This window comes from Hemiscyllium ocellatum, unplaced genomic scaffold (assembly GCF_020745735.1).
Source record: "Hemiscyllium ocellatum isolate sHemOce1 unplaced genomic scaffold, sHemOce1.pat.X.cur. scaffold_467_pat_ctg1, whole genome shotgun sequence".
Taxonomy (NCBI): Eukaryota; Metazoa; Chordata; class Chondrichthyes; order Orectolobiformes; family Hemiscylliidae; genus Hemiscyllium; species Hemiscyllium ocellatum.
Window position 1 is genome coordinate 386,594 of NW_026869073.1, and position 26,355 is coordinate 412,948.

Here is a 26,355-nt window from a genome sequence, read left to right on the forward strand (position 1 = left end):
CTGTTCCTGGAAAACCCAATGTGGATACAGCAGATCCCTTTCCCCACACACACTCACTGCGTGGTTTCAGAGTTCCCCTCTCTGCAGCCTCTGCTCCATTTGTTGTTCATGTAACAGACTCAGATGCTGCATCCAGAGTTGGGTCACCAAATCCTCAGGTCTCCCTGCATGTCTGAGGCAGCTCACAGCACATCCTCCAGCAAACCATGCCCAGTCCCTCCACTTAATTTTTAATTACAGGATTCATCACAAATCCCTTGGCTACAAGTGTTGTGGACCAGTCCAGATCTCCCCAAAATATTTTAAGAAGGCCGCTTAGACCCAAACCTTTCCTTATTTTGAATATAGAAGGGAGGTGTGCGTTCCAGATATGTTGTGACTTGTCAAACCTCTCAACATTAAGCAAAATATAATCTATTCAAATGCTTTGGTTAAAATAAAATCAAAGAAAAGAATATTTTGGGACACCTTTTCTGTTGGAACACTTACACAAACAATAGATACCGTACCTTCTTGGTTTACACTGCTTTGCTTTGTATATTCAAATGCAGATCTTTACAGCAGTTTGCCAATCCCGGAGGTTACAACATCAACAGAGATCTCAGAGGGAAAAGCAGCTGGGGATCATTTATTGAAACTTCCAACCATTCTGGGATCTCCAACAGCTTCTGAATGCTGCAGCTAAAAACAAAACGAGAAACCCTGGTCTGGGAGAGCTGGCCACTGCCCTTTCATTGTTCCCACCGTTTTAATGAAACCTAAAATCTCAGTTATTTACTTAAACTGTTTTCAGACAGCAGTTCTGCACCTCTGCCTTTAAAACCTCTCTTCAAAAAAAAAACACAAGAGAAAATAAACGTTTTACAATGATAGTATCTTCACAACTCATTCTTTAATAAAATAATCCATCAATACACAAATGTGGATTCATTTTAGACCTCCTAATCTTCATCTATTAGTAGACGGAAATGTATATATATATATATTACATTGACTCTGAGCATACAAATGTTCACAAATATTTCGATTTCAGTCATTTTACTCCTGCCACAGAATGCCTTTTCTTTGTTCATCCAAGTCTCCACAAGGTGTCAAAATTTAGGATTTCTCACCCTGTCACCTGTGTAGTTTCAAATTGACTGGTAGCAATAATAAGCTCAATCGAAACAGACTGGTATTTTTCTCCCTAAACTTCTCCAAAAACTTTAAGGGGTCACGATCAGTGAAAAAGATTTGTCTCATGTATGTTATTGGCAATGTAAATCTGAAATGTTGTAACGCCAACACCAAGCCAAAGGCCTCCTTCCCCATTGTGGAATAAATCTGTTGATGTTTCCACTGGACTCTCCAACCACACGTTACATAATGGAGCACTTCTCATCTTTTCAATAGTTCTTCGGAATGACATAACTCCTCATGTCTCAGCATAAAAGACTTACATGTTTCCGTCCCTCTTAATGCTCTAACCTCTTTACCTGCTACTACTGGCCTATGCCAGTAAACCTTACTTTCACAGGTATATGTTTTAAGAAGATCTCACACATTCTTCAATCTCTCACAGAAACCAAACTTTGATTTCTGAACTCAATCAGCATCATCAACCATTTCAGCTTCTCACCTTGCCATTTTAACTCTCAGCTCTTCCACACGAGTTCTCACGACTGCAGGAAGTGAATTGTTGAACTTCTCCAAAATAAGAATCTCTCTAAGAATGTCATAGGGTTGATCTGTTTTTAATACCTTTACCCACCTTTCAAAATTACTTTGTTTGATCCTTTCAAACTCAATGCGCGTTTAACCAGAGACCCTTTTTGAGATTCCTGTAATGCTGTCTGTCAGCTTCTGGCCCAAGCTCATATGCACTTTCAGTTGGCATACTGGCCACTCCATACTGGCCAGATACCTCATCCAATAGGGATGCAAATACCTATCAGCTTTGTTTGGATCAACTAAATCCACATGGCCACTGGTGTCTGCATTTGCTAGCCACTTCTCAAACGAAATTCAAAAGGCTTCACCATCCTTCTCATCAAATTTAGAGAATGCCTGGATGCATTTAAACAGATCCCCATTAGGCCATTATTTACAATAGGGTTGCTCAACCTCACTAACCTCCACATCCAGCCGACCGTCTATCTTCATCTCCGCCCTCTATGTGCACTTTCCTCTCTAATTGCTAATTTTTCAAGTTGAAACTCTCTGCTTTTCTTCTGTCCTTTTCTCTTTTTCTTCTTCATTTCCCTTTCTTTTATTTCTACTTTTCACCATAATTCAAACTGTTTCAATTCCTTCTCATGTTCAAGGTGCCTCATTTGAAATTGAATCACAGCCATTTCCAAAGAGTCTGATGGCGTTTCCACCAAATGTAATTGCCGAGCTATCGCTGTAATTATCTCACATTTTCTCACAGACAATCGCAACCCCAACTCCAGCTTGTCTGTCAATTCCTACAGTTTTGCCTTCATTACCTTTTGTAAAACCCCCAACTTCACTTTTCCACACCCAGAGAACTCTTGGTGACTGAATCTTTATACAAAAAATACCAACCGAATTCAACATCGGGAAAGAAGACACTAGCAGCTACCATACGCGACCTTTGAACCCAATAGTCTCCTGGTGCATACTCTCCAGTGTCTGCATGAGCTTATTCTGGATGATTTGGTTTCCTCCCACAATCCAAAGATGTGCATGTCAGGTGTATTGGCCATGATAAATTGTTCATAGTTTTCAGGGATGTGTGGGTTAGGTGCCTTAGTCGGGGTAGATGTGTAACAATAGGGTAAAGGAATGGGTCTGGGTAGGTTACTCCTCGTAGGGTCGGTGTGGACATGTTGGGTCGAATGGCCTGTTTGCATACTGTATGGATTGTAATTCTAAACCCAATTTGGAATTATCGACTTAGAACCAGACAAGAGACCCCAGTTTGCTATAGACCAACCAGACCGCCTCAAACTATTTTAAGAAGGTAGCTTGGATGCCAATCTTTCCTTATTTTAATGGTAGATGTGAAGTGGGAGTTCCAGATGTGATGCTACTAGTCAAACCACTCACCATTAAGTAAAACGCAATATATTTAAACACTCTAATGAAAATCCAGACAAAATGAAGAGGAATTTAGAATAACTTAAATATTGGAAATCTTCACCGAATAATGGATGCAGTACCTTCTACAAATGAAATGGTCCAATATACTAACATCACCTAAACACACCTCTTGGTAAAAAGGAACATTCAGACATGTGTTCTTGCATACGGTTCTCCAATCCAGGAGGAAACAGCATCAAGTGAGGTTCCAGACAGAATAGCAGCTCGGGATAATTTACTAAAACTTCCAACCTTCTGGGACCCCAAGCACCTGGTGATTGTTGTAGCTACAATAAAAAGAAACCTAGAAAGCCTGGTCTGTGCCAGCTGGCCATTGTTACTACAATTTATTTTTAAAAACCCTAAAAGCCCCGTAAATTATTTACTTGAGCCGTTTTCAGTAGGCAGTTTGGCCTTTAAGATCTCTTACAAAAAAAAGTATAAAATAACCTCTTATTTTAAAAAGTGACAGCATTATCAGGCAATTTAGATGCCTGGTCCTTTACTCAGTGGGCTTCCTCGTGTTACTGATCGCAAGATCACCAGAGAGGGACAGCCACAGGTACTGACCAAGTTACAAGGATGTTGCTCATAACTTCTGAAACACGCCTATCCATGGACCATCATATGGGACATACCAGGAAGTGAACAACCGCTTATCACACCCCATTTCATTATTTCTGAGCTACACAATGCCAACACTCGATACACTAGGGAGCCAAAACCCAAGGCCAGGGAAAGATACAAAGGGACAGAGAGATTCACATTAAAGACTGAAATAGACAGTTAATTAACTGAAACGATGTTGTGGAAATATGGGGGAAAAGTCAGGGCAGTGTGACTAACTGGAGAAGTGAGATCTTCGTGAGTAAAATTACAAGAATGAGAACATTCAATAAAGTCATTGCCAGATCAGCTGAAATGTTTTGTAACATCAAATTCTGAATCTGCTTCACAGAACACCACAAACAACATTAACTGGGACAAGATGACAGCCCCGTATGGAGAGCTGTGCAGATCATGCTCGCGTGTTGCTCATTAAATTGCACTATCTGCCCAGTATGAGAGTATTGCAAACTTTACTATCATATGCTTACTATATTCACATCAGGTTACTGCCTACAATGGGAAGGTTTGCTCTCTCTGCTTGTGTGTGTGTGTTTATCACAGAGAGAGAGAGAGGGAGAGAGAGAGAGAGAGTGCATGTGTGCGCGTGATTGACGTGGTTAAATGAGAAACTCATTGTCTGAGAAAGAACGCACATGAAGAAAACAATTTTAAATACGAACAACTTGCAGGCTTTTTATTAATCAACAGAGAGAACGAGGGAAGTTTCATGGACAGATAAGGTAAAGTGTTTGAGAATGTTAAAATAAAGGCATTGCCAGACACAACAGCAATATACGTCAGCGTGCATGAATGACAGATGGATGGGAGTTTGGTGTGAGTTTGAATCAGATTTGTTTGGGCAGGTTTGAAACCGGGAGCATCAGCAGCAGATTCTTGCCTTCATTAAGACTGTATTTCATATCTCAAGATTCAAACAGCAGATGGAATAAACCAGTGAGACATATTCTGGAGTGATGAGTATTTCAAGTTAGAAATGGTCAAGGAATGGTGTCAAGAATCAACTCAGTGTCAAAGGGATCTCCCACATTTGTGACGTGTCTGCTTCTGCTGCAGATATTGTCCAGGGATGGGATGGAAACAGTAGAGGAAATGGAGTTTGTAACCAGAGCAGTAGACAGTGACCTCCATGCTCTTAACAGCAAAGGCAATGATATAATGAATTGTGGTTCTCCCCTGAAACAGAATAGGTCAACATAGAGACCCGGAGTAACACTGCCAGAGCAGAGAGCGAGACAGTAATTGAACACCTTCATTGATGTCAGTTAGTAGTGGTCTGTAAAGTGAATATCTGGTTTGAGAGATTCCACAGGAACAATAACTTTGGCAAGAAGTGTAGACTATATGAAATAACAGTAATACAGTCATAACTGGTTTATAGAAAACAAAATCTGGACAGTGACACTCACCAGGAACACCAACGATAGCCAGGAAGGGATAATAGAAGTATTGAAAAATGAGAAGAGCGTAATAGATCCGCCATGATAATGACAACCAATAAAATGCAGAAAGATACCAAACATAATCGGATAAACTCCTGTCTATTGTTGGAATATTCCAGTCTAATGTTCTCAGATTATGATCCATTGTTGGAATATTCCAGTCTAATGTTCTCAAATTCTGACCCATTGTTGGAATATTCCAGTCTAATGTTCCCAGATTCTGACCCATTGTTGGAATATTCCAGTCTAATGTTCCCAGATTCTGATCCATTGTTGGAATATTCCAGTCTCATGTTCTCAGATTCTGATCCATTGTTGGAACATTCCCGTCTAATGTTCTCTTCTAAGAGTCTGATCTCTCCTCCCCCACTCTCTGGATCTGCTGATCCCCGGCAGTGCTGTCGGTGATGCTCCCGCTCATGTTATGGGTTGACACATTGTACGGAGGCCATTTATCATTAAAAGATGGAAACTCTCCACTGGGATAATTAGAATCCATGGAGGTTGGCATTAATCACAGTCACTGAACAAACAGACTCAGTTAACCAGTTCCATACATCACTTTTCATTTACTGGTTTTGGATGGAATGGTTGAGGGTTGCTGAGGGATAGACCATAAATCTTTCAATCTTTTAAATCCTTTTTTCCTTGTATATGAGAATATTAACAGAACACTGCAGCAGTCTATATATGTTCCACTCTGTTTTTGAAAGGAGGCAGTTATAAAAAAAACAGATCGTCTGCATAAAAAGAAGTCAGGTGGGCAAGTTTCTAGATACCTGAACACAAAGTACGGTACTTATTGACCAGTGTGAGGCTACTCATGGTTTCAATGCCCTGTTATCAAATCCTTTCATAACCTTGAGACAGAGCATTGAGACTGCTGCTCAGTAACAGGCCAAAACAATTCTGTCCCTATGGGCCTCTTACAGAGGGATAAGAGAAAGCCATTCAGCCCATATTAGTCTGTTGCTACTTGAAAAGGTGGAAAACTGGAATATTGGCACATTTTGCCAACAGCATAATTCAAAACAAAGAGATGTGTCACTGCAGCTGTATGAGGTGTTACTGAGAGGACACCTGGAGTACATTGTGTTCTCTGTGTTTCTGTAGCTGAGAAGGGATGGACCGCCATTAGATACAGTTTACCGGCAGTGCGTAATCCACGGGTTGCTGTGTCATTTGATGTCTCGGGTCTGTTACACAGGGGCAGGAGGATGCCATGAAGTCTCTTGATTCTATTACAGAGGGACATGAGGAGGCAATTCAGCCTCTCGAACCTGTTCCAGAGGGGCAGGAAGTGTTTATTTAACTTTCAAATCTGTTAAAAATAAATATTAGTTTCAAACTAGTTGTGGAATAGGAACGGCCTGATGTAAACATTAAAGTTCCTACTTTGAATAAGGTCAATTTTGAAAGCGTTTGGCGAGCCCTGTGAAAGGCTGATTAGGATACCCTATTCGCAGGTAAAGGGATGGTTGGAAAATGCAAGGCGATTAAAACTTGGTGTCAGAGAGTCCAGAGCCATCGTTTTCCTATTAGTGAGATGGGCAAGGCTGGTGGGTGCAGGGAGTGCTGGATGGCTAGATATATTGATGCTCTGGTCAAGGTAAGGAAAGAGGCATATGTCAGGTAAACAGGGCTGAGATCAAGTGAGTCCCGAGAGGGGTATAAGGGAAGTAAGTGTATAGTCAATGGGGAACTCCAGCCAGAAAAATATGGACATGAGATGGCTTTAGAAATAGGGTTAACGAGGCATTGAAGCAACTGTACACGTCCTTTAATGGCAAAATATTAACTAGGGAGAGAATAGGGCACCTTACAGGTCAGTAAGGCTACCTATGTGCGTAACCATAGGAGATGGAAGGGTTACTAAACAAGTATTTCTCCTCAGTATTTAATGTAGAGGAGCTTACAACAGAGAGAGAAGGAAGAAATATATAGTGATATCTTGAATAGTATCTGTATTACAAGGAGATATCGGACATTTTAAAACATACAAAGGTGAACAAATCCCTGTGATCTGATCAGTTCTATCCCAGAAGTTTGTGGGAAGCTCGGAAAGCGATTGCTCAAGCCTTTTGCTGATATATCTGTATTATTGATTTACACTGGTGAGGCGTCAAAAGACTGCAGGGCTGCTAACATAGTGTCATTATTTAAGAAAGTAAGGAAAATACAGCTAACTATAGATTGGTGAGCCTGACGTCAATGGTGACTAAATTGTTGGCGGTGGGGCTGGGAGGGGGTGGGTTGATTGAAAGGATGTATATGCATTTGGAAAGACAAGGACTGAAGAGAGCTTTGTACATTGGAGATCACGTCTCACTGACTGGGTGGAATTTTTTGAGGAAGTGAAGAAGATGATTGATGACGGCAGGACAGTGGATGTTATCTTTATGCAATTCAGTAAGAAAACCAAAATGTTCTACATGGTAGACTAGTTATCAAGGTTAGACTGCCGGGAATCCTGGAGAGCTCGTCATTTTGGCCCAATTTTTTCTTGTATATTGGAGATAGGGCGTGAGAGTGGGCATTTGTTCATTGAACTTGGAGACCTGTGACTAGTGGCGTGCCACAAAGATCAATAGTGAGTCTTTTGTTGCTTATGCAAATCAGTTGTACTTGAGTAAGTGAAGTATGGTCAGTAAGTTTGTAGATAATTCCAATTTTGGTGGTAACGTCGACAGTGAAGAATAATGTCTCAGAATATAATGAGACGTTGATTAGGTGAGCTGAGGAGTGGCAGATGGAGTTTATTTTAGATAAATGTGAGGTGTTGCATTTTGGCAAGAAATATCAGAGTAAGAAATATAGGTAAGGTCCTGTTGAAAGTCGCCAATCAAGGATAACTCCATAGAAGTTATGGAATCCCTACAGTGAGGAAACAGGCTATTCTTCCCATCGAGTCCACACCGATCCTCTCAACAGTATCCCACTGGACAAACCCCTATCCTATCCCTCTGAGCCTGCATTTCCCATGGCTAATCCACCTCGCCCACACATCCCAGGGTACAATGCACAATTTAGGATGGTCAATCTACCATTACCTGTATACCTTTATACTGTCAGAGGAAAACATAGTACCCGGAGGAAACTCACACAGACACGGGGAGAATGTACAAACACCACACACAGAGTCATTCACGGATGGAATTAAACCCAGATCGCTGTCCTGTGAGGCACCTTGTGGTGCAGGTTCTCAGTTCCTTGAAAGTGCCGTCACAGGTAGACAATATAGTGAAGAAGCCACTTGGTGATCTTCCCTTTATTGGTGTGTGCTTTGACTCTAAGCATTTGCATGACGTGTTGGATCTGTACAGGATATTTGGTCACTTTTGTTATATTGCCTTTAATTCTGGGCTCCCTGCTGTCGGGGAGATGTTGTCAACATTGAAAGGGTGCAGAAGAGATTTTTTAAAAAATGTTGCAGGTGTTGGGGGGTTACAGTTACAGGGAGAGTTTGAATAGGCTGGGGCTATTTTCAAGTATTGAGCCAAAGGGGTGACCTTAAAGAGGTTTATAAAATCATGAGGGGTATAGATAAGGTAAACAGTCAATGTCTTTTCACAGGATGGACGAGTCCAAATATAGATAACAAAGGTTTAAGGTGAGAGGAGAAATATTTAAAAAGGGATGCTAAATCAACATTTTCACACAGACATTTCTGTGTGTATGGATTGAACAGCCAAAAGAGGTAGTGGGTGCAGGTACAGTTACACCTTTTAAAAAGCATGTGGATGGATACACGCATGGGAAGTGTTTAGAGGGAGATGGGACACCTGCTGGCAAGGGGGAAGGAGATTAATTTAGGATATTTGGTCAGTATGGATGACCAGACCGCAGGATCTTTTTCCGTGCTGTACATCTCTGAGTGTTCTTTGACTCTTGAGTGTTTAACATGGGAACAGAAGTAGGTTATTCAGCTTCTGAATACTGTCAGTCAGCTTGTTTGCTCAATTACTGACAGTTAAATACAAAAATAAATCATTCAGAATTTGTTGGTGTTTTACAGAAACAGGAGAAGGGCTTTTACTCAAGAAAAGCGATAAAGAATGTGAAGAGGCTTCATTCCCTCAATTCCTTTCCACAGAAGCAGCAGTTGAGCACAGAGCTATTGGAGCCTGTTACTCTGGAGCAGGAGGAGGACATCTATTTTCACAAAACTTAGATTCGGCGACAGTCACTCAACTGCTCAAAACTGGGACACAGGAACAGGAGGCAGTCACTCAACTGCTCGAGACTGGGACACAGGAACACGAGGGAGTCATTCAACTGCTCGAGACTGGGACACAGGAACAGGAGGCAGTTATTCAACAGGTCGAGTCTGGGACACAGGAACATTTGGCCATCGCTCAACTACTCGAGACCGGGACACAGGAACAGGAGGCAGTTATTCAACTGTTCGAGACTAGGAAACAGGAACAGGAGGGAGTCACTCAAGTGCTCGAGACTGGGGCACAGGAACAGAAAGCAGTCATTCAACTGCTCGAGACTGAGACACAGCGTCCAATCACAAGAATGAAAACAAATAATAAAGGCATTGCCAGATGTTTAGCTCTCTCACATTCGCAATCCAACTCACATAACCACTCCATCCATTATATGTTCACGATGGAGCACTGTGTAGATCCGGCTAGCGTACTGCTGAATGCAACCCAGCAATGTCCAGAATGGAACTCTGTGCAGCCCACACCAATGCTCGATCTATAATCATGGGCTGAATGTCCATCATGGGGAGCTGTGCAGACCGCACTGGTTCATCCATATATAAACCCAGACTGTTGCATTGTTCGGTAACACTGTGTTAGATTGCAGCCCAGTGTGGGGAAACTTGCAAACAATGCTGAAAGTGACTGGATGTGCAGCTCCCATCCATTTACAGCTCCATATCTCCACTGTGCCTTGAAAAGGGCTGCCATGATGTGAAAATCACTGCGATGGAGAGATGTAAATGGAAACAGTTTAAATACCAATAGTACTGATTAAGGCGAGTATCACACCAGTATTTAAAGTTGAAATGACTGAGATAATATCCAATGATGTTTTGTGAATGGTGCAAAAGTAGTTAGAGGGGGATGGTAATGTTATAGTGGTTGCACTATAAGCCTCCAAATCAACAATGTGAATTAGAGGAAGAAATATACAGGGAGACTGGGGAGACTTGCAGGAGCAACAGGATTGTTATAATAGGTGATTTCAATTTTCCGAACATAGACTGGGACTTCCAGATGGTTAAGAACTTAGATGGAACGTAATTTGTTAAGTGTGTTCAGGAAAGTTTCCACAATCAATATATAGAATAACATACCCAGGAAGGGACACATTCGACCTACTGTTGGGAAATAGGTTAGGATAGGTGAACGAGATAAAGTGGAGGAGCATTTTGAGAAAAGTGATTAGAGTTGTATTAATTTTTAAATAGTTATGGGAGGGACAAAATTGGTCCACAGATTCAACTTCTAAATTGGGGCAAGGCGTATGTTGTTGGAATTAGACAGGGGATTGCAGGGGATGATTGGAGTTGTTTGTTTCGAGGTAAAAGGATTTCGGGCAAGTGGGAGGGCTTTAAAAGTGAGATAGCTCGAGTTCAAGGTTTCCATTTTCCTGTGAGGGTGAAGGTAAAGTGAGACTGGAAGAGAGAACCCTGGATGTCAAGAGATATTGAGGCTCTGACCAAAAAAAAAGGAGGCGTGGCTCAGGTACAGGCAGCTGGGACCAAGGGAATCCCTGGACGTACACAGGGGATAGAGTAGTTCACTAAAGAAGGAAATCAGCAAGGCGAAAAGGGGGTATGGGATAGTCTTGGCTGAGAAATTTAGAGAGAATCCAAATTCAGTATAGTCAAGATAAAGAACAACTCGGGAAAGAATACGATGTTTTAAAATCCAAAATATGCATGCATGTGTAAAACCTCAAGAGATTGGTGAATTCCTCAATTTCCCCTCTGTGTTTACCATGAAGAAAGACATGAAGACCTGTGACCTTTAGGAGGTTAGTTGTCAAATCTTGGTACTGTCCATATCACAGTAGAATTGCTGTTGGATATATTAGAATGCACAAAGTCAGACAAATCTCTTGGTCCTGACCAGATACATCCAAGACCACTGCAAGAAGCGAGAGATAAAGCTTAAGTGCCAACATCACGGAAGACTGGGCAGTCGCAAAAGTTGTGCCCATATTCAAGAATGGCTGCAAAGAACAGCCCAGGAAATATAGACCAGTAAGCTTCACACCTGTTTTCGCTAAACCACTCGAGAAGCTTCTGAAAGATAAAATGTGCATGCATTTGGAAATACAGAGTTTGATTTGAAGCAGTCAGCTTCGTTTTGTGCGTAGCGGATCATGCCTTACAAAGTTTGTTAGAGATTTTTGAGGAAGTGACCAGGACTGTTGACGAGGGCACAGTGGTAGACATCTTCTATTTCGATTTCAGTAAGACCTTTGATAAGGATCCACATAGTAGGCCGCTCTACAAGATTATATCACATAGAATCCAAGGTGAACTGGCAAATTGGCGACACAATTGGCTTAACATTATGAAGCAAACGGCTATGGTGGAGGTATGCTTGTCGGACTGGAAGCCTGTGACAATTGGCGTGCCTCAGCGGTCGGTCCTGGGCCCATTGCTGTTTGTTATCTATATCAATGATTTGGATCAGAGTGCACAACGCAAGGTTAGTAAGTTTGCAGATGACACTAAAATTAGAGGCATCGTGTAGAAAGAGGAACATTAACAGAAATTGCAGCAATACCTTGACCAGCTGGGAAAGTGGGCTGAGAATTAGCAAATGGAGTTTAATATAGATAAGTGTGACGTCTTGCATTTTGGAAAGTCAAATCCAGGTAGGAGTTTAAGGATGAATGAGAGGGACTTAAGGAGTGTAGCGGAACAAAACGACGTTGGAGATCAGGTGCACGGTTATCTGAAATTTGGGTCACAGGTACACAGGACCATGAGGAAGGCTGTTGGCACACTGGCCTACATCAGGGCATTGAGTATAGAAGTTGGAACGTTATGTTCCAGTTGTACAGAATGTTGGTAAGGCTGCAGTTGGAGTATTGTGTTCAGTTTTGTTCACCTTGTTCTAGAAAGGATATTATTGAACAAAAATAACGGAGAAGGAATTTACAAAGATGTTTCCTGGGCTAAAGGGTTAAGTTATAGGGAAAATTTGGACAGGTTAGAACTTATTTCTTTACAGAGTAGGAAACTGAGAGGGTTCTTATGGAAGTATAGATTTTATCAAATTATAAGATGAATGCATAGTGGTGAATACTTCAATTTTTTTGCAAGGTTGGGGAATCGAAGACTAGAGGACATCCGGTCATGTTTGGAGAGGTTTAAAAAATAAACAGGAACCTGAGGGTCATCTTTTTTACACAGAGTGTGGTACGCATATAGACTGAGCTGCCAGAGAAAGTGATTGAAGTGGTTACAATAACAACATTGAAAAAACATTTGGACAAATGCACAGATAGGAAAGGATTAGATGGATACAGAGCAAAGGCAGGGAAATGGCAGATTGGCAGATAAGGGGCAATTACAGCATGGTTTGTTGACGGAGCATGGTGGGTGTATTAGATGGGCGAGTACAGAGGGAAAACATTCTCTTCCCAGAAGGATCCACACCACTAGATCCACCGAGAATGTTCTGAGTTCACTGCCCAGCTCAGTGCAGTATCTGAGGTCTTAAGAAATGTCCAGTAATACAGGACAAACATCAATAACCTTCCCTGCTCTTTCAGGATGAGTGTCACCATATTCTCTCTGCTCCCTCACACTCACTGTATATCTGCAATCGCACCTACCCCCGAACAAGTCTCATGGTCCCTCACACTCACTCCTGCATGCAATGCTTAATATCTCTCTCTCTCTCTCTCTCTCTCTCTCTCTCTCTCTCTCTCTCTCTCCCTCTCTCTCTCTCCATCTATCTCTCGCCTTTGCAAAACATCCCACACAGTTATAGAATATTCTGGAGAATGCCGATTATGGAATGTTCCAGATAATGTTCCAAATAATTCCCAGTTTCAGGAAAATGGCAGTGTCCCAGTGTGTAACACATAAGAGGAAGGAGTAGAGAAGTACGTTTTTCAAATCACACACAATTCAAACCATGCTGAGGCCATTCAGCCCTTCAAACGTGGTTTAGCATTTAATAAGGTCCCCGCTTATCTGATGGTCTTCGCAGCTCCATGTTACAGGAACTTTCAGTCATTCAACCCCCTGGTTCCTGTCCATAGCCAGACAGCACTCATGCATTTTTATTCCGGGTTTTTTCAAACGCCTGTTTGAGGGCATTTCCCATGTGAAGAGACACTGCTCACAATATATTCCATCATCTTTATACTTTCCTTCAACGGTCAGCATGCTTTACACAGACCAAACAAAAATATACCCTTATTTTATGGTTATAGGTATCCAATCACACTTATTAATTCTGGTTATTTTCACTTGACTCACCTTAAGGATATTACACCAAAAAGAGCTTCTAAACACGTCTTGTTATAAAACACAATTTCGAGCAGAGAACGTTTTTACCCTCAGCCTTTATCTTGACCGTTATCTGAATTGTACAAACTGCCTTGTTATGAATGTTTCTCTTACCCTTTGTCTGTGACTGTTTTTGTCTGTAACAGCTACATAATTTTCCCACTCAGTTGGCTGGACGGCTGGTTTGTGATGCAGACGGAGACCAACAGCGCAGGTTCAGTTCCTCACACTGACGGAGTTTACCATGAAAGGGACGCTCTCTCACCCTCACCCCATCACCCGAGGTGTGGTGACCCTCAGGATAAACAACCACGAGTGGTCTCTCTAATGAGCTTCCTTTGGGACACTATTCTATCAATGTTAGCATTTTAAATTAAAATATTTTTATTGATAAAGAATTTTTTAATATTATAATAAACCAATAACAACACAACTCAAATAACTGAAAAAAGTCCAATTGCATGTACATACAAAACAAGTTAAAACACTACACAGACAGAAGAAAAAACAAAACTAAACAATAAATAATGAATAAATAATACACCTCAGCATAACATCACGATAGCTCTCATTCATCAAGAGCAGTAACTGATACACACTTTTATGTTCATCGTTCTTCGTCTCTGCACATTAGATTCATTGGACAATATCATCATGGCTATATAAAAGCTCTTCTTAGAGTGGCAGATAAACCTGTATCGCAGTAACCAGAAAAGGGCTGCCATGACTTAGAAAGTCCAAAGGGATATTCTCCATGAAAACTTTACGACGAACCAACAGGCACGGTTGTTGGGGGGGGGGGGGAGGGGGTGGTGGTGGGGCGGAGGGGTGGACCGGTGGGGTTCACACATCCAACACAACACATATTCTTCCTAGTACGGAAAGTAAGGATATCATTTATTTCACATGTGCAACTGTGTAAAGTACCCTGGGCAGGCCCAGGAAAGGAGAAACCAGGTCCATCTCCAATTCAGTTCCGCAGACCCATTCTATCATACCTGACACAGTGCTCCAACATAGATGAAGCCTGCAATAGGACCACAAGCAATGAGTAAGAGTGCCTCTAGTCATTCTGCATTTAGGACATGATGAAGATAATCCCACTATGCATTTTGAGAGACAATCTGGAGTCAGATAGACCCTATGAAGAATTTTCAACTGCATGGAATGGGTTCTGTTACAGATCAAAATCCTTCCAGCATTTTCACAAATATCCTCCCATGTCTCCGAAGTGTTCTGAACCCACAACTCTCTCTCTCGCAGACATCACGAATCTGTACAGTCTCGTCTGAGGGGACACTCTCCAAACAATGATAAAGGGTACTGACAGGGAGTTTATTCTAAGCAATAGGCACCCTCTTCTCTCTATCGGATCTGTAAGAGTCTGTCAAAAGTGTGTGTGTTTTTTTTAAACCAATTCTCTGATCTGGAACAAAATAAAGAAGAGGACTTTACTAGGTAGTCCATGCTTACGAGTTATTTGATCAAATGATATCATTCTTTCTCCCTCAAATAAAACGTGGTGGCTCAATAGATAGCACTGCAGCCTCACAGCACCAAGATGTGCAGGTTAGATGAATTGGCTATTGATAAATCACCCATAGTGTTCAGGGATGTGAAGTTTGGGGCATTAGTCAGGGTAAATATAGAATGGTAGGGGAATGGGTTTGGGTGGGCTACTCTTCAAAGGGTCGAAGTGGACTTGCTGGGCCCAAGAGCTTGTATCCACACTGTAGGGATTCTACTAATTCTAAATCACTCAAGCAAGGCATGCTCTTGGCTGCCCACAGTTTAAACCTAGAATCCATTATCCCCAATTGACAACTGGTATACCACCATAGGAGTAAGAAACATGGTTTTGGCTGTATTGTCCTCGAACTGATGCATTGTCATTCATGCTTTAACTTTATTGATAATTACTGGGTTATGACAATATTCCGTAACTGTTGTCATTTTGCCGAAGAACAACAGACTAATAAGGGTTCACTTTGTCTGAGACGGTTCAATATCTAACCATATTGACGCTGAGTCCTCAGTGGCCCAGACATTAACATAGGATAATAAAAAGCTTAATTGATAGCTTTTAATCTGGGATATCTGCTCCCCACAATCTGTGGGGTTGTTGCAATTTGTTTAGCTTGATAAAGAGTCGCTTATGATGCCAAATAAAAGAGCCAAACCAGCCATTAAGTCTCTTAATATCTGCCTGGGAAACATCAAAGGAAGCATGCACACGGGGTATAGCAAATAAGGAAGGACATTCATTTTAAGAACAGCTATCCGACCTAGCCAGGATGTTGGAAATGCCTCCCAACTTTGAAGTTCTTGTATAATTTTGTCAAACAAATGGACATAGTTCACGTTAAATAAATTTTCAAAAACGGATGTAATCAATATACCGAAATAGAGAAACCCCCCACTCCCGTAACCACTTAAAAGGAAACCAGGATTTGCCTTCAATGTCAGGTATTTCCCTAAGACCTCCCATAGGCATGGCCACAAACTTTGTAAAATTAATCTTATCGCCCGAAAAGGTGATAAGTGAATTAATGAATTACATCACGTGAGCTGCCGAAATTGTGGGATTTGACAAAAACATAAAACATAATGAAGAAGTTAAAAATGAGTACTCAACCCAGTCCCAGCTATAATTTAATACTGGTTAATACTAGAAAAATCCAACAAAATTTCTTTAGAAGAAACATGATTATCTAAATATCCAGCTTACGTTAAAATGCCCACAAAGTTTTTGCTTTCTCTGGAGAGTCAGACGAGTTTGTGGATCCATTGAAAGCAATACAGAGCACCGCTGGGTACTGAATCCCGAGTTCCCTTGCTCTTCTCTTAATCTCATCAAAAGATTTTCTTTTCTGAATCACCGCCACTGAAATGTCCTGAAAGGACATAATCCCGGAGCTCTGGTGAACTAAACCCATCGGATCTTTCCTCGGGGATCTGAAATCTTCCACCAGTCTTTGTTTGTCCTCATAACTACGTAAAAAATGAGGTCTGCAGATGCTGGAGATCAGAGCTGAAAATGTGTTGCTGGTTAAAGCACAGCAGGTTAGGCAGCATCTCAGGAATAGGAAATTCGACGTTTCGAGCATAAGCCCTTCTTCAGGAATGAGGAGAGTTTGCCAAGCAGGCTAAGATAAAAGGTAGGGAGGAGGGACTTGGGGGAGGGGCGATGGTGGTGGGATTGGTGGAAGGAGGTCAAGGTGAGGGTGATAGGCCGGTGTGGGGTGGGGGCGGAGAGGTCAGGAAGGAGATTGCAGGTTAGGAGGGCGGTGCTGAGTTGAGGGAACCGACTGAGACAAGGTGGGGGGAGGGGAAATGAGGAAACTGGAGAAATCTGAATTCATTCCTTGTGGTTGGAGGGTTCCCAGGCGGAAGATGAGGCTCTCCTCCTCCAGCCGTCGTGTTGGTATGTTCTGCCGGTGGAGGAGTCCAAGGACCTGCATGTCCTCGGTGGAGTGGGAGGGAGAATTAAAGTGTTAACTATGTAATCAAACAAGGACAGGATGAAGGCGTTGGAATGAGTCTGACTTCCGCGCCATAACCCGATGAACTGTCTCACTCTTCACCCGTCCCTCCTCAGTTTCGAAGTGAAGGAATCACTGCAGCCAGTTCATGAACAAACTCACCGGCTGACCACCTTCTGTCCGCTCCAGCAAACCGACAACGTGAATATTCTTCATCTTACCCCTGTTCTCGAGATCGTCATCTTGTTCAGTTAAGGTGCAGACCTGTTTTTCAAGGGCGAGGATCCTCTCCCGAGAGGAATCGATCACCGTCTCTGTCGCTGCAGTTCGGCCCTTGACATCGTCTGTTCTGTTTCCAAGGCTGTCAAGTTGCTGCTCATGTTTTTGGAGCACGGCTGAGAGCGGCTCTAGCCACGGCTGAACGGTTCTTCAATCATGGCTTCAATCATTTCACGAAACTTGGTGATCTCAGTGACCAAGGCCTGGTGAGTAACTGGGCCCATGGAATGAGCAGAGTGGGTTGCAGCCACAGCCTCAGGCATGCTCGATGCTTCTGACGGATGCACCACTTGTTGGGACTTACTCGATCCTTTCCCCATGTTTTGTCATTTCCGTTTTACAAATCGGAATCAGTAAAGATTCTGTCGCTCTTTTAGTGTTGAATTTTAAGTGAATGGCTGGGTTGGGGTGGGTTAGAGAACCACTTTGCCCGTGTGTTGATGCAGAGCCTAGCAAAGCAGACCTTCTGGATAGCAGCCATCTTGTATTCCCCCTTAACATTTTATCGATATTATCATTTCATTTTGCATTATATTCCTGGAGGTTCTGAAGCTGTGTTATTTGATACCACTGTCTACATTTCCCCCCACCCTGCACATTGCTGCCCATTCCTCGATAATCCGTGACTCCGTTGTTATTTATGAACCTTCCATCTGTGCCTCAAAAATATTCAATATTTCTGCCTCCAATACTCTGTGGGGAAGCGTCTTCCAAAGACTCACAGCACTTTGAGAAAACAATTATAAACATTATGATCTGAGTGTGAGATTAGTATTTTTGTCTCCTTATCTGAGAAAGGATGTAATTTTATTGGAAGCAGTTCAGAGATATTTCATTTCACGTATTCCTGGGGTGAAGGACTCATATTATGAAGGCTTTAACTGGCTACTCTTGGAATGAAAATGAAAGATACAAGACCTTGAGGAGAATGGATTAGGTATGTACCCACTGGGTGTTTGCATAGTCCAAATTTATTGTCATTTTCATAGAATCTCTACAGTGTGGAGACAGGACATTCCGTCCATTAACTCCACACTGACCCACCAAACAACATCCCAAATGGACCTGCTCCTCAATCTTATCGCTGTAACCCTGCATTTCCCATAACTAACCCACCCAACCTGCGCATCCCTGGGCACTATGGGCAATCCACTTTAAACTTTTCATCTTTAGACTGTGGAAGGAAACTGGAGCACTGGGAGGAAACCCACACAGACACGGGGAGAGTGTTCAAACTCCACATAGAGGGTCGCCTGAGGTTGGAGTTAGACCCAGCTCCTTGGTGATGTGAGGCAGCAGTGCTACCCACAGATTGATCATAGTCCTCCGTTAGTTCTGTTAGTAACTTGTGGCTGACGAAAGAAATTTGCCTGACTTGTTCTTACCACTGAACCTGAACCAGTCTGCGACCTTGATCATCGGTCATATCACCAACCTGGTTACATTTAACATTTGTTGTGAGCAGTGGAAGAGTGGGACTAGGAAAGGAAAGAGTGACACGCTCCATCCTCAGTCACAACTGGAGTGAGAAAAAAGTCACAAAGTGGGAATTCATTCACGTGGGAATCCTCTTTCCCAGAGGTTTGGGATGGCTGAATCTTTATATTATATCGAGGCTAGCTTCGTCTGATTTTCCATAGACAGGTAAATCAGGGATAATAGTGCACTGAGAGAAAAGTGCAGCTGGGACCACAATGAGATGAGCCACAACTTTATTTACTGGTGGAGTAGTGTCAAAGGGCCGAATTGCCCACTCGTGTCCCTCAGCCCTATGTTCTGATGTTCCATTCAGCCCTTCAGACCTGCTACACAGATCAAGGCCACTCTGTTGGTTCGGGGCAGTTTTGGAAATGTACTTGGAAAATCCAGGCGGGGTCAGGAAGTGACACTCACCCCCACTCCCCGTTTCCAGGCTTCTCCTCTCCGCAACATCTGCTCCAGATGTGGGTCATGTTGCCCCCATACCCCACCCAGCGTTAACGTAAGCAAATCATTTGAGCACCCGAATGTAGCATTGCACAATGCAACTTCCGGGAAAATAACTATTACTTTGCAAAACCATAACATGTGAAATTAATAAATTGGAAAAAGAGTAAGATATTCGGCCCCTCAAGCTCGCTCTGTCTTTGAAACTCTAGAGAGCACAGGCTGTGTTTCCTCATCAGGCAATCATACCATCTGGGGGATTAATCTGGAGAATGTCCATTGCACTTCCTCTGTAGTCAGTATATTCTTTCCGAGATTTGGTCACCAAAACTGTACACAATACTCCAGGTACAGTCCCACCAACACGCTTCAACATGTCTTAACATCAATGTTCTGACTCTCTTAAATGAAGTCGATACAAACTTTAAATTTCCACTTACATGTATTCCTCTAAATACCCTTCACATTCATTGCATTTACGAACTCACTAAGATCTTATAGAAACCCTTCCGAAAATCCATTATATGCCACTTCTACTGTTTCCCCATTATCTATACTGTAAGAGCTTACAATGTGTTCCTGGAAAAGCGCAGCAGGTCAGGCAGCATCCAAGGAACAGGAAATTTCCTGTTCCTTGGATGCTGCCTGATCTGCTGCGCTTTTCCAGCAACACATTTTCAGCTCTGACCTCCAGCACCTGCAGACCTCACTTTCTCCTCTATACTGTAAGAAACAACTTTGAACAATTCCGAAGTTTATCAAGTATGATTTCTCTATCAGAAATGCATGCTGATTCTCTCCATTGTTGCTGTTTATTTCTAAACAGCAAAAATGTCATCCTCTGTAATAGATTCCAACAGTTTCCCTACAATTGTCAAGTTAACTGGTCTGCAGTTCTCCACACTATGTCTTTTTCCCTTTGTAGCTGTTTGGATCCCTTCCATTCATTTATAGTGCTTGGTTCACGTTTATCCACAATAGTTTCAGGTCTCTGCAGAATGTACAGGAAAATAAAACACAATCATCGACAGTGCAATTAATACTACTATTGGTGATTTATTTCCGACATTTTGATAGCAAGTACATCTGTTTCGTCAGACTTAGCAATGTTCAATCCTGCTCTATGTTCAAGTACTACCTTGTTTACTGATATGAATTGACTCTATGTCTTTAGCTGCAGAAGTCCGATATGATCACTTGGTATTACTGGGGGATTTTCTGGATCTTCCTCCATGAAGACAGATGCAAAGTAACTGGTTGTTTTCTTGGCCATTTCCCTGTTCTCCACAATGACCTCGCGTCTCCCGATTACAAATTTCCACATTTGACCTTGATTTTATTTTGTTTTCTTTGAAACATAGAGCGCAGATTGATGCAGACTTTGTGTTCAAGTTTGTTAGCAGGTATGTTCTCTTTTTTATTTCCGTTTCAGTTTCATGGCCTTCCTTTTTTTGGACCGTTAACTTCTGAGAATTCTCAGGTTTCCACAGTAGCCGGAAATCCTCTGAAGTCACTTCCTCTGATTAACGTATTTTCTATTTGTTATGTTAACCATCATTGAGTCACTTTCTCACTCTTTGGTGTTTGTACCTGAAATAAATAGACGAATGTTTCAGAATTTGCAGTGCTTCTAAAACCTCCTGGTCCTGACCAGTTATATTCAGGAACATTGCAGGAGGATAGGAGGATAGAGAAGAAATTGCGGGAGCACTGCTTGGCTCTTTTCAATCATCGTTTGCCAACGAGTAAGGCCCTGGACAACTGGAGCATAGCGAATTCAGAGCCCGTATTCAAGAAATGCTACAAAGATAAACCTGAGAACTAAACACCAGTAATTTTAAAATCTAGTGGGTAGGTTATTTGAGGAGATTCGGACAGATTGGATATACATTCAATTGAAAAGATTGGATGTGATTCAGAGTAAGATTAGAATGGTGCTGGAAAAGCAGAGCAGGTCAGCCAGCATCCGAGGAACAGGACAATCGATGTTTTGGGCAAAAGCCCTTCATCAAATTCAGCACGGGAGTTTGTACAAGGGAGATCATGACTCACAATTTTGTTGGAGTTCTTTGATAAAGTGACCAGCATGTTGAGGAGGTCCGGGTGGTATACGTAGTCAAGATGCATTGCAGTGAGGCCTTCAACAAGGTTCCACATTGTACGCCGCTCTGGAAAGTTAGATAGCATTGAATTGAGGGGGAGATGGCAAATTAGGTACAAAATAGCCTTAATGGGAGGAAGTAGAGATTAATACTGGATACATGCTGGTCAGACTGGAGGCCTGTGAATAGTGGAATGCCTCAGGGGTTGGTGCTGGGACTATGACATATTACATATTTCTATGATTTACATGAGAATGTACAGGCAGGATTTGTAAGTTTGAAGATGGCAATAAAACAGGCGGCATCATGGAGAGTGAGGAAGGTTATCAGAAATTTCAGAAATTACAGCAGTATCTTGATCAGCTGGAGAAGTGGGCTGAGAAATGGCAAATGGATTTTAATATAGATCAGTGTAAGTTCTTGCATTTTAGAAAGTCAAATCGTGTTTGGAGTTTCATGGTGAATGGTTGGGTCCTAAGGACTAGAGTGGAACAGAGGGATCTTGGAATTCAGGTGCATGTTCTCTGAAAGTTGATTCAGAGGAAGACAGTGAAGAAAGCTTTTGGCACACTGGCCTTAATCGGTTTATATCACTGAGTATCGAAGTTAGGAAGTTATGTTGCAGTTATACAGGATGCTGGTGAGGCCATATTCGTAGCGTTATGTTCAGTTTTGTTCACTTTGCTATAGGAAGGATATCATTAAACTGGAAAGTGTGCAGAATAAAATGCAAGGATGTTGCCAAGCTCTCAATGGTCTGAGTTATTGAAAGAGGTTGGACAAGCAAGGACATTTTACTTTTGAATACATGAGACTGAGGGAGGATCATATTGACGTTTATGTGATCATGGCAGGAATGGATAGAGAGAATGCACACAGTCTTTCTTCCCAGGGTTGGGCAATCACAGATTAGTGAGCATCAGTTTAAGGTCAGAGGGGACAGAATTAAAGGGAACTTGAGGAGCAACTTTTTAACACAGGGGCTGATATGCATATGGAATGAGAAGTGGTTGAGGCAATTGAATAAATACATGGATAGTAAAGGATTAGAAAGATACCGGCAATGGCAGGGAAATGGGATTAGCGTGGATGGGCAGTTTGGTCGGAATGGATCAGTTTGGGCTGAAGGGCCTGTCTCCGTGCTGTCGGACTCTATGACTCTAACAACCATTGCTTGTCTCCCACTGAATGTTATATTGTACTTTGCAAATTCACTGAAGATATCTTGACACTCTAGCCTCCAGTCTTCCATGATGTTTGTCTAGAATATTCAAGCATTCTATCTTGCATGCAGACACTTTGTAAAATGCACATTATAAAGGCCATTATCCCTTAAAAGCTGCTTCAGACCAAGGTTAATAATTCGTCCTTCTGACCACACAACATCAAATCTGAAATAATCTGCTATCTCGTTTGCTTCACAGCATACTCTTCAACCCACCTTATATACACTTACAGAACTCATTTTTCACAGCTTCAGCAGTCAAATAGTTAATGCAGTTTATATGCAACTTGAGAGAATTCAATATGACTACGGTATCCACAATACTTGCCTATCTAATTTCCTGAGCATATGATTCTCAGATTTTCTGCTACCATTTTGGTTTCGATATGTAACACGCCAATATTTGCTTCTCCTTGCTATCTGTAAACTCTACCTGAGGGACAGGTCTGTGTCGTTATTAGTGACCGACTTGGACAAGTCATCCAGGGAGGCTCACCTCGACTCTCAGATGATCTCAAAAAATGCCCCACGATAGTGGACAAGCAGCAATATCCTCCTCGCTCTGTTAGGATAAGAGTTATCATATACTCTCTGCTCCCTCACACTCACTGTATATCTGTTATAGCACCTAACCCCGAACAAGGTTAACGCTCAGTCTCCAAATAAGGCTCAGGCGCTACCACTCTCACAAATGAATTCAGCACCTAATAATACTACATGGATTCAAAACTGTTGACTGACTCATTCCATACACCTCACAACTCCCCCCACCTACACCAGGACAAACAGCGGGGTCACCCATTCCCACTCTCCCGACATTGCTTTCTCCCATTCCAGGAGAAACAGCCTGGAATAGGATAAAAAGGGCCAAGCCGGGTAGTGGAGTGACAGATATCCATTCCCTCACTCCCCTCTCCCCATCATGTGGGGAGAACTCTTTAAGAGCTTGAGAGGACCAGGATGTCTCGTGTGGAGAATCTGAAACATCCACTTCCTGCTGACCAGTTACGGAACAATGTTCAGTGAAAGACAATTCTCAGTTTAAACCCACTGGCAGTTCCAACAACAGTCCTTTCACTTCCAAAAACCCACAGATACCTCACTGCACAGAGACACAGACACAGAAATACACAGACGAGCACACACAATACTTATATGGGGATAGGTATACATACAAGTATAAACACACAAATACATATACAGTCACATACAAATCGACAAAAATACAGATAGAAAAACAGGCTGAAATACAGACAGACAGATGTAATTACACAAACGCATAGATAAAAAGCACATAGGCACACACACATACAGACACACACAAATAGAGGCACAGACACACGCACAAACACTTACTCACATACAGATACAGAGAGTCACAGACGCTAGTGTCATTAAGACACAAATCGATCTGTTTTTGATTTGTAAGGGGATCAAGGATTCTAGGGAGAAGGCAGACGAATGAGGTCGGGCTACATATTATAAGTTATTGCACGAAATTTCCCACACGATAGTTTGAATGGCCTCAATCTGCTCATTTCCTTAATGCTCCTGCGGTATTATGCTGTCAGGCATTCTCTTCCTGAGACAGCAGCAGAGTCTGGGTGCGATACATATTTGATTGGAAAGGGTCAGTGGGAATGTGGGATAGGTTTGGTGTCCGGAATGGATTATGTTCCTAAGTGTACCTAATTATTCTGTCCTTAAGTCTGAAAAGAGGTGGTGATTTGATGTTCAGTTAACAACACAGTTTTCAAATAACAGTCCCACAATGAAATAAGGACGTCCCTTTCACTTTAGTGTTGTGCTACCTGTGGTGTCCTCATCCTCAGGGAGCAAGGAAGACTCGGTTATTGAAGGTACTCAAGGCTGAGCTCGACTGATCTTTACTGAACAGATGGGTCAGTGCTTATTGGGAGCAGACAGGAAATGGATGGTCCGACACACTCGGATCAGCCATAAATATTCTGAATGGTGCAGCCGAATGGGCAACATGTGTTGTTCCTTCAATCCACCCTCGAGCATGTAACAGAGATATACTGCTGTCCCTACCCCATGTGTTTTTCCCTTAATCCACCCTCGAGGCTGTAAGAGGGTTGGGGACACTCCATTCAGTCAGACAGGATCGTTAAAATGACACAGTAAGAGACCATTCCGCCCCTCTAAGAAATTACACAGGAATATAGAATGAAGTAATTTAGCTCGTTCAGTACATTGCACAGTCCAGGAGGAGGCCATTCAAGCCACCGGAGCCGCTATACAGGAACAGGGAAGCTGTCGCTTACAGGAAATAGAGAGTACAGATAAATGTTTATTTTCAGGCTGCAAAGCTGGAACTGATGGAGTGCCTCAGAGATCACTGTGTGGTCATCAATGATCGACAATCTGGAGGAAGAGGAGGGAGTGGCTTGGAGCTCAATTAGCTCATACACCAAGATGGTCATTCAATGTGTCGTCAAATCGAGGTAGTGAGTCTGCAATGTGATACAGGCAGGGATGGTTAGTGAGCAAACCTTCTGCAGAAAAAACTTAACGTAAGTTGTTTATTTTGGCATGAAGGTTGAAACAATGATAAACAATTTAAATGGAAGAGAGATTGCCGAACTCAGTGATACAGGAGGTTTCCATGTTCCTGGGACATGAATCATATGAAGTCAGATGCAGCAAGTGATTTGGAAGGTAAGTGGAATGATGCTGTTTTTGGCAAAAGGTATCAGGTTTAATTGCAGGAATGTTTTACTGCATCTGTACAGGGCATTGCTGAGACCACATCTGATGTACTGTGTGCAGGATTGATCCCCTAAACTAAAACAAAAAGATATAATTATTTTCGAAGATTTTCCCTTTACTCATACCTGGAATGCCGTCCTTTTGTTATGGGGGATTATCAGTTTTGATCTTAGCTGAGAAATAGTATTGAACCATCCATGAATTTCTAAAAGTGTATCAGCTGGATGCTTATTATCTCCAGTCAGGGAGACGAAAGTTAGAGAATAAACTTTAAGAAAAAGATGCATTGATATTAACACACATACTATGAAGACACCTACCAATATTTACAAATTACACAGACGCACGTCTTCAAGCATGTCTTCAAATTATTATGTGGGGACACTTTTTTTGCGATTGGAAGGAAATGTGCACAACAAGGGCAATGACGCTCCTCCATAATCAGATTTTCCAGTGAATGTTCCAGGAAGTCGCACATGATTCAATTTGGTGATCAGTTGTCAAAATTGTATGTTCCAACCCAGAAAGGGAGAAAAATGTTCCCTGTCTGAGCAGCAGCAGCCGATTGATCCCTCTCTCTTACTTTGTTCCGCCAGATAGCAAAGTGTGAGACCAGAAAATCCTTGCCTCATCTTTACCACTTGTGAAGCATTGCTGGTGACGATTCATTGGAATCTCTCCACTGCCTGAAAGGAAGGGAATTCAACCAAATCCCACTGTTCTAGAAAGAAATCCCACGACCAGTAGCTTATGTGAGCAGGATACCTTCAAAGGCAGAATAACATTTTGGGGCACTCTATCATTTTACCATTTGTTATGAGTTCAACTTTCTGTGTCTCACATTTTTCTAGAAAATGGCGGAGTCTGAGACCTAAATCATTGGCCACATTACTAAACTGGCTGCATTTAAGATGGGTGTAACCAGTGGAGGAGTGGGACTGGAAAAGAACATAGTGACCCTCCA